The 7,709-nt window shown below is 37.3% G+C and overlaps 1 pseudogene; it reads left to right on the top strand.

Annotated features, from left to right (window-relative positions):
* Positions 1-457: 457 nt before the first annotated feature.
* Positions 458-1,486, top strand: LOC113879152 (annotated as a pseudogene).
* The last annotated feature ends 6,223 nt before the right edge of the window (positions 1,487-7,709 follow it).

The raw sequence follows: 7,709 nt of genomic DNA, 5'->3' as shown, positions 1-7,709 counted from the left end.
CTTTTGGGGAAAGTATTTGTCCTTTTTAATTACTGGAGTGTTGACATTCATTCAAAGCTAAGGAAGACTTCTAAAGTATGTGCCCAAGTCCTTCATCTAAAAACATATGTCAACTATTTTGTCTACATTTGAGGCTTACTTTTCATTTTTAAAAGGTGTCTTCCAATAAGGGAGGAATAAGTGTAGATAAACTGTGTCACAGTTTTGAATGCCTAATGCTTTTATATTCTAGCTAGAAAATCTTCTCCTAACCAAAAGTCACAAAGTATTTTTCTATTGGTTGGTGCTAAAAGCAATCACAATTTTGCATCTTTGAACATCACTGTTCGATATTGGAATACATTCTTACATGTGGTTATGTTATACATCAGTTTAATGCACATTTCTTGCTTTATGGTTTTGGTTAATGGCTTATTACTTGCTATGTATTTTATATTTATTTTAGACTAGAGAAATTATGTTAGACAAAAAGTAAATTTGAGCAGTTTTCCTATTCAAGTTCAAAATGAGTCACAATGCAGTGGAGATAACTCGCATCATCAACAATGAACTTGGCCTAGGGACCGTTAATGAACATAGAGTGCACTGGTGGTTCGAGAAGTTTTGCAAAGGAGACAAGAGCCCTGAAGATGACGAGTGCAGTGGCTGGCCATCAGAAGTTGACAATGACCAAAAGAGGATCATAGAAGCTGATCCTCTTACAACTATGTGAGAAGTTGTCAAAGAGCTCAGCACTGAGCATTCTATGGTCTTTCAACCTTTGAAGCAGATAGCAAAGCTGAAAAAGCTTGATAAGTGGGTGCCTCATGAGCTGACCAAAAAAAAAAAAAAAAAAAACAACTGTCATTTTAAACTGTCATATTGTCTTATTCTACGCAACAGCAATGAACCATTTCTCTATCAGGTTGTGATGTGTGAAGAAAAGTTGATTTTATACAACAACCAGCGATGAAGAACTCAGTGGTTGGACCAAGAAGAAACTCAAAAGCACTTGCCAAAGCCAAACTTGCACCAAAAAAAAGTCATGGTCAGTGTTTGGTGGTTTTATGCTGGTTTGATCTACTACAGTTTTCTGAATCCTGGCGAAACCATAATATCTGAGAAGTATGCTCAGCAAATCGATGAGATGCACTGAAAACTGCAATGCCTTGCAGCTGACATTGGTCAACAGAAATGGTCCAATTCTTCTCCATGACAATGCTCAACTGCATGTTGCACAACCACTGCTTCAAGTTGAACAAATTGGGCTATGAAGTTTTACCTCCTCTGTTTTGCCACATTCACTTGACCTCTCACCAAAAAACTACCACTTCTTCAAGCGTTTTGACAACTTTTGTCAGAGAAAATGGTTCCGCAATAAACAGGAGGCAGAAATGCTTTCCAAGAGTTCACTGAATCCCAAAGCACGGATTTTTATGCTATAGGAATAACAAACATTTTTCATTGGCAAAACTGTGTTGATTGTCACTGTTCCTATTTTGATTAATAAAGATGTGAGCCTAGTTAACTTCTATGCAGAGTACATCATGAGAAACGCTGGACTGGAAGAAACACAAGCTGGAATCAAGATTGCCGGGAGAAATATCAATAACCTCAAATATGCAGATGACACCACCCTTATGGCAGAAAGTAAGAGAAACTCAAAAGCCTCTTGATGAAAGTGAAAGTGAAGAATGAAAAAGTAGGCTTAAAGCACAACATTCAGAAAATGAAGATCATGGCATCCGGTCCCATCATTTCATGGGAAATAGATGGGGAAACAGTGGAAACAGTGTCAGACTTTATTTTTCTGGGCTCTAAAATCACTGCAGATGGTGATTGCAGCCATGTACTTAAAAGAAGCTTACTCCTTGGAAGGAAAGTTATGACCAACCTAGCTAGCATATTCAAAAGCAGAGGCATTACTTTGCCAACAAAGGTCCATCTAGTCAAGGCTATGGTTTTTCCAGTAGTCATGTATGGATGTGAAGAAAGCTGAGTGCCAAAGAATTGATGCTTTTAAACTGTGGTATTGGAGAAGACTCTTGTGAGTCCCTTGGACTGCAAGGAGATCTAATCAGTCCATCTTAAAGGAGGTCCATCCTGGGTGTTCATAGGAAGGATGGATGCTGAAGCTGAAACTCCAGTACTTTGGCCACCTCATGGGAAGAGTTGACTCATTGGAAAAGATCCTGATGCTGGGAGGAATTGGGGGCAGGAGGAAAAAGGGATGCCAGAGGATGAGATGGCTGGATGGCATCACTGACTCAATGGACATGAGTTTGGGTAAACTCCAGGAGTTGGATGCACAGGGAGGCCTGGCGTGCTGCGATTCATGGGGTCACAAAGAGTCAGACACGACTGAGCAATGGAACTGAACTGAACTGAGCCTAGTTATAATGATTTAAAATTCATGGTCTAAAACCACAATCACTTTTTCACCAACCTAATTCTTTCCTTTTTCATGGAGACCTTTCTTATGTTTTCCTGTGATTATTTCAATATTTCTGTATTTATGGTCTCTATATTCCATACCACATATCTTCATGTGTATTCTTATACAAATACTACTTTGTTTAGATGATTGTATCATAATAAAGTTTCAACTGGTGTATTTTTTGTATAATTTGTGTATAATTTGAAAAAAAAATTTTCAAATTTTTTGGTATGTAATATGCTTTACATATAACTATAAACTTATTGCTGGAGTGTCAATTTCTCTAGTAAAAAACTGCTGTGGCTTTGCTTAAAATTTCATTGAATCTATATTAATTATATTTTACTACTAAATATGACCTTAAAGCTAAGATTTATCCATTTTAAGGAATTTAGCTTATATTCCTAGATTTCTGAGAGCTGTTGTTTTTTTTTTTTAATTTTTTTAAATTTAATGGTAATCAAAGCTATGGTTTTTCCAGTAGTCATGTATGGACTATAAAGAAGGAGAGTTGGACTATAAAATCATGTTTGGACTATAAAGAGATATAGTTGGACTATAAAGAAGGCTGAGCACCAAAGAATTGATGCTTTGAACTGTGGTGTTGGAGAAGACTCTTGAGAGTCCCTTGGACACCAAAGATATCAGTCCTAAAGGAAATCAGTCATGACTATTCATTGGAAGGACTGATGCTGAAGCTGAAACTACAATATTTTGGTCACCTAATGTGAAGAATCGACTCACTGGAAAAGACCCTGATGCTGGGAAAAATGAAGGCAGGAGGAGAAAGGGATGACAGATGGTTGGATGGCATCACTCACTCAAAGGACGTGACTTTGAGCAAGCTCTAGGCATTGATAATGGACAGAGAGGCCTGGGATGCTACAGTCCATGAAGTCACAAAGAGTCAGACCCGATTGAGTGATTGAAGTGAACTGAACTGAAATTTATTTAAAAATTAACAACACTTTGAGGGAATAATTTGGATTCTCTTCTTTCTTTGACTAACACAATGAAATGCATGAAAGCATAAAAAAGTTAAGCCAACTTCATTTGTTTCAGAATAAACCACAGTTGTTTATTTTGGCAATATTGGAAATAAAGAGCTCAAATCTCCTTCAGGAAGACATGCCTCAGAGAGCTGGGTCAATTAACAGTCTTGGATGGCACTTCTCTGAATGATATTGTCAAGCTTACCCTTGACTCTTCTAAGCTCATGAGTAAGCACCTGTGTGCCACGTGCTCAGTTGCTCAGTTGTGTCTCTTTGCAACCCCATGGAATGCAGCCCACCAGGCTCCTCTGTCCATAGGATTTTCCAGGCAAGAATACAGCAGTGGGTTGCCATTTCCTTCTCTGGTTGATGTTCCTGACCCTAGGGGTCAAATTCTCATCTCCTGCATGGGCAGGTAGATTCTTTACTACTGTGTTACTTCGTAAGCTTACTTAATTACCTACATCTTACTACAAGATGCAGAATTCATTTCATGGACAACTCTTACTCTGAAGAAAACTTGTAAGAGTGATGCTGTGGTCAGGGTTCTTATTATCCAATTCTTCCTTCTTTCTCATCTTTGATAGACTGACCACTGCCTTAAGAATTTGCCTGTCTACTCCTTTTTCCTTCTTTGAAATCCTGGTGGCTATTTTCCTGAATAAATATTGTTCATAACAATATCATACATATTTAATATTATATATATTAATAATATATATATATATATATATATATATATATATATATATATATATATATATACACATACTGTGGGACTTCCTGGATGGTTCAGCAGTAAAGACTCTGCAGTGCAAGAGATGCAGGAGATGCAGGTTTGATCCCTGGGTGGAGAAGAACCCATAAAGTAAGAAATGGCAAAGCACTCCAGTATTCTTGCCTAGGAAACCCCATGGACAAAAGAGTTACAATCCAAAGCATCACAAAGAGCAGTACATGACTTAGCAACTGAGCACAAACATTTAATATTGTATCATTATATAAAATCCAGAAATATATACATATATGCTGTATTTAATTTAACTAGTATTTTAAGTATTTAAGACTTTTATATCTATATTAATTTAGGATGTTTATCTGAAGATTTTGCTTTTTAAAAAAAAATCTGTCAAATTTTTACTGAAGTGTTATGCTATATATGCTTTAAATATATTTTTTTTTCTGAAAGAATTTGTGCAGAATAAGTGTTTATTGGTTCTTTAAATGTTGTTGTTTATGCTGTTATGCTGTGCTCAGTTTTGTCTCTCTCTTAGCCAGGTTCCTCTGTCCATAAGATTTCCCAGGCAAGAATATTGGAGTGGGCTGCCAGATTCTTTTCTACGGTATCTACTCAATCCAGGGATCAAACTCACATCTCCTGTGTCTCCTACATTGCAGGTGGATTCTTTACCAACTGAGTCATCAAGGAATAGAATTCACCAGAAAGACGTTTGAGCACAGAGTGTTCTTTATGAGAAAGTTTTAAATGCAGACTAAATTATTCAATATATACTGGTATACTCAGATGATTTTTATTTCTTTTTGTGTTAGTTTGGATGGCCTGTATTACTAACAAGTGTGTACACTATGTTGACATAAATTTGCCATATCTTCTGTTTTTTTCCAATGGTTTTAGGACTTATGCTTATGTTGTTTCTTCCTTGTTTGGTCTACTACTTTATCAATTTTATGTGTTTATAACTTCTTTAAAATTAATTGGGCCATTGTATCTCTTATGTTGTCTCATGATATTTACTCTTTGGGTATATACATTTTTTTAACAGTAACGTAGGGTTTAGGACAGGTGTTTTTAATTTAACACAGTCTGCCTACAATTCATACTTTAACACTTCACATATAATGTAAAAAATTTTAAAAAAACAGATACTTTAATGTCCTTATTACTCTGTGCTATTGTTCCTTCTTATTTAAAACAGTCTCATAATTATTTTGGGGTTTTATGCATTTATTTTTATTTATTTATGGTTTTGGTCTTTGCATGTCTTATGTTTTATTATATGTTGAAAGCAAAGCTGCTATATCATTGAGAGTAAATTTTGTTGCTTTCCCTTAGAGAAATGTTGAAAATATTTTGCATGTATATGTGATAACTGTAGATGAGTCTAATGTTTTCAAGGATTACTTTTAAGCATTATTAGGAGAGATCTAAAATAAGTTTCTCTATAGGTAAATTTAGTACTAGAGATAAGATAAGACTCTTCTGGAATCTTATCTTAATCTCTCTGGTTTCAACAAAACCAGAGAGATTATTTCTCAGCCCTGTTTAGTATTCAGCAAATTGCTGGATGTCATTCTTATTTACCTTACTCTTCTCTAATACTCTAGTTCTCACATTCTAGCCACCTGAACCTTAACAAACTAATATATTATCCTCTAAAAAACAGCAAGACTGCTGTTCTATTTGTGTTTTTTTCTGCATTGTTCATAGTCTGGGAACTGTTTTCATGCAGAAACCTGAAGCAATCTAGAGGTAAGCTTGCTTGTTTGTCAGAAATTACAGTCTTGTGGTATCCATATCCCAATACCTGTAAACAGTAATTTTATGTATTTCTTTCAGTCATGTAGTAATTTACAAAGGGGCATGAAACCAGTACATATTATTTTAAAATCCAGAAGTAGAATTCCTGAATTATCTATTTTCTTTATTATCTTTTTATAATTTTAATACCAATGAGACAACCACATAAACTAGTTTATTAATGTAGAAGGAAATGGCACCCCACTCCAGTACTCTTGCCTGGAAAATCCCATGGACGGAGGGGCCTGGTGGCCTGCAGTCCATGGGGTTGCTAGGAGTTGGACACGACTGAGTGACTTCACTTTATTTTTTCACTTTCATGCATTGGAGAAGGAAATGGCAACCCACTCCAGTGTTTTGTTTGGAGAATCCAAGGGACGGGGGAGCCTGCGGGCTGCCGTCTATGGGCTCACACAGAGTCAGACAGGACTGAAGTGACTTAGCAGCAGCAGCAGTAGTTTATTAATGTTGCTGCTGCTGCTGCTGCTGCTGCGTCGCTTCAGTCGTGTCCGACTCTGTGCGAGCCCATAGATGGCAGCCCACCAGGCTCACCCATCCCTGGGATTCTCCAGGCAAGAACAGTGGAGTGGGTGGCCATTTCCTTCTCCAATGCATGAAAGGGAAAAGGGAAAGTGAAGTCGTTCAGTCGTGTCCGACTCTGCGACCCCATGGACTGCAGCCAACCAGGCTCCTCCACCTGTGGGATTTTCCAGGCAAGAATACTGGAGTGGGTGGCCATAGCCTTCTCCAGGTTTATTAATAACGCATCATAAAATTTAAAAATCCATCAGAGTCAGAAGATAGGACCTTTGCAAACAAGCCAGATGCCTTCAGATGCCCCTTCCCAATCACAGATCTTTTCTCTCTCCAATAGTAATCATGATTCTGGTTTTTTGCTTTGTGTTTCCTTAATTTATGGGCTTCCCTGGTGGCTCAGACAGTAAAGAGTCTACCTGCGATGCAGAAGATCTGGGTTCATTTCCTGAGTCTAGAAGATCCCCTGGAGAAGGGAATGGCAACCCACTCCAGTATTCTTGCTGGTGAATTCCATGGGTAGAAGAGCCCGGCAGGCTACAGTTCATGGTGCAAAGAGTTGGACAGGACTGAGTGACTAATAATTTCACATTTTAAATTAACATTTTTGATGAGACTCCTGTTATCATAATTCATTAAATGGATTACAAAATGTAGAAGAAAGTGGTAACATTAACTTAAACCCCTCCCCAAATAAGCAATCACTATGAAATATATTAAAATATCAGTAGTGAGGCTAAAAAACAACTAATGCTGAAAACCAGCAATTATTTTCTGTATATAGTTTTCTTTTTCATTTGCTTTATTCACCCAATCTACTTAAATACAATTCTGCAAGTATTTCCAAGAAGAAGAAAAAATTCCAATGAAATATATGTGATAAACTAAGGCATGTCTCTGCAGCAACCCTCTCCCATGCCCTCCAGACTATGTTTTGTAAGCTACAAAATTAATCTCCATTGAGCATCCACATTCACAAAGGTTGCCAATCACCCCCAATCAAATGAGGATGCATGCATTGCTGCCCACCATCAGCCTCACTTTGCTTTCCATTCTCTCATTTATACTTATGTCCAGTTTCTCTCAGCCTTTATGCACTGTCCTCTCACCGCTGGCTTTTATTTAAGCGAGCTTTTCCTTGGCATCCAGGACTCAAATTATATGCTGTCTTCTCCAGGATAGTCAGAGGCCCTCTTGACACATAATATTCTGAATGTGCATCTACTAT

The sequence above is a fragment of the Bos indicus x Bos taurus genome, chromosome 20, assembly GCF_003369695.1.
Source record: "Bos indicus x Bos taurus breed Angus x Brahman F1 hybrid chromosome 20, Bos_hybrid_MaternalHap_v2.0, whole genome shotgun sequence".
Lineage (NCBI taxonomy): Eukaryota > Metazoa > Chordata > Mammalia > Artiodactyla > Bovidae > Bos > Bos indicus x Bos taurus.
The sequence above is the reverse complement of the archived record's forward strand: the minus strand, read 5'-3'. Positions and strand labels throughout refer to the sequence as shown.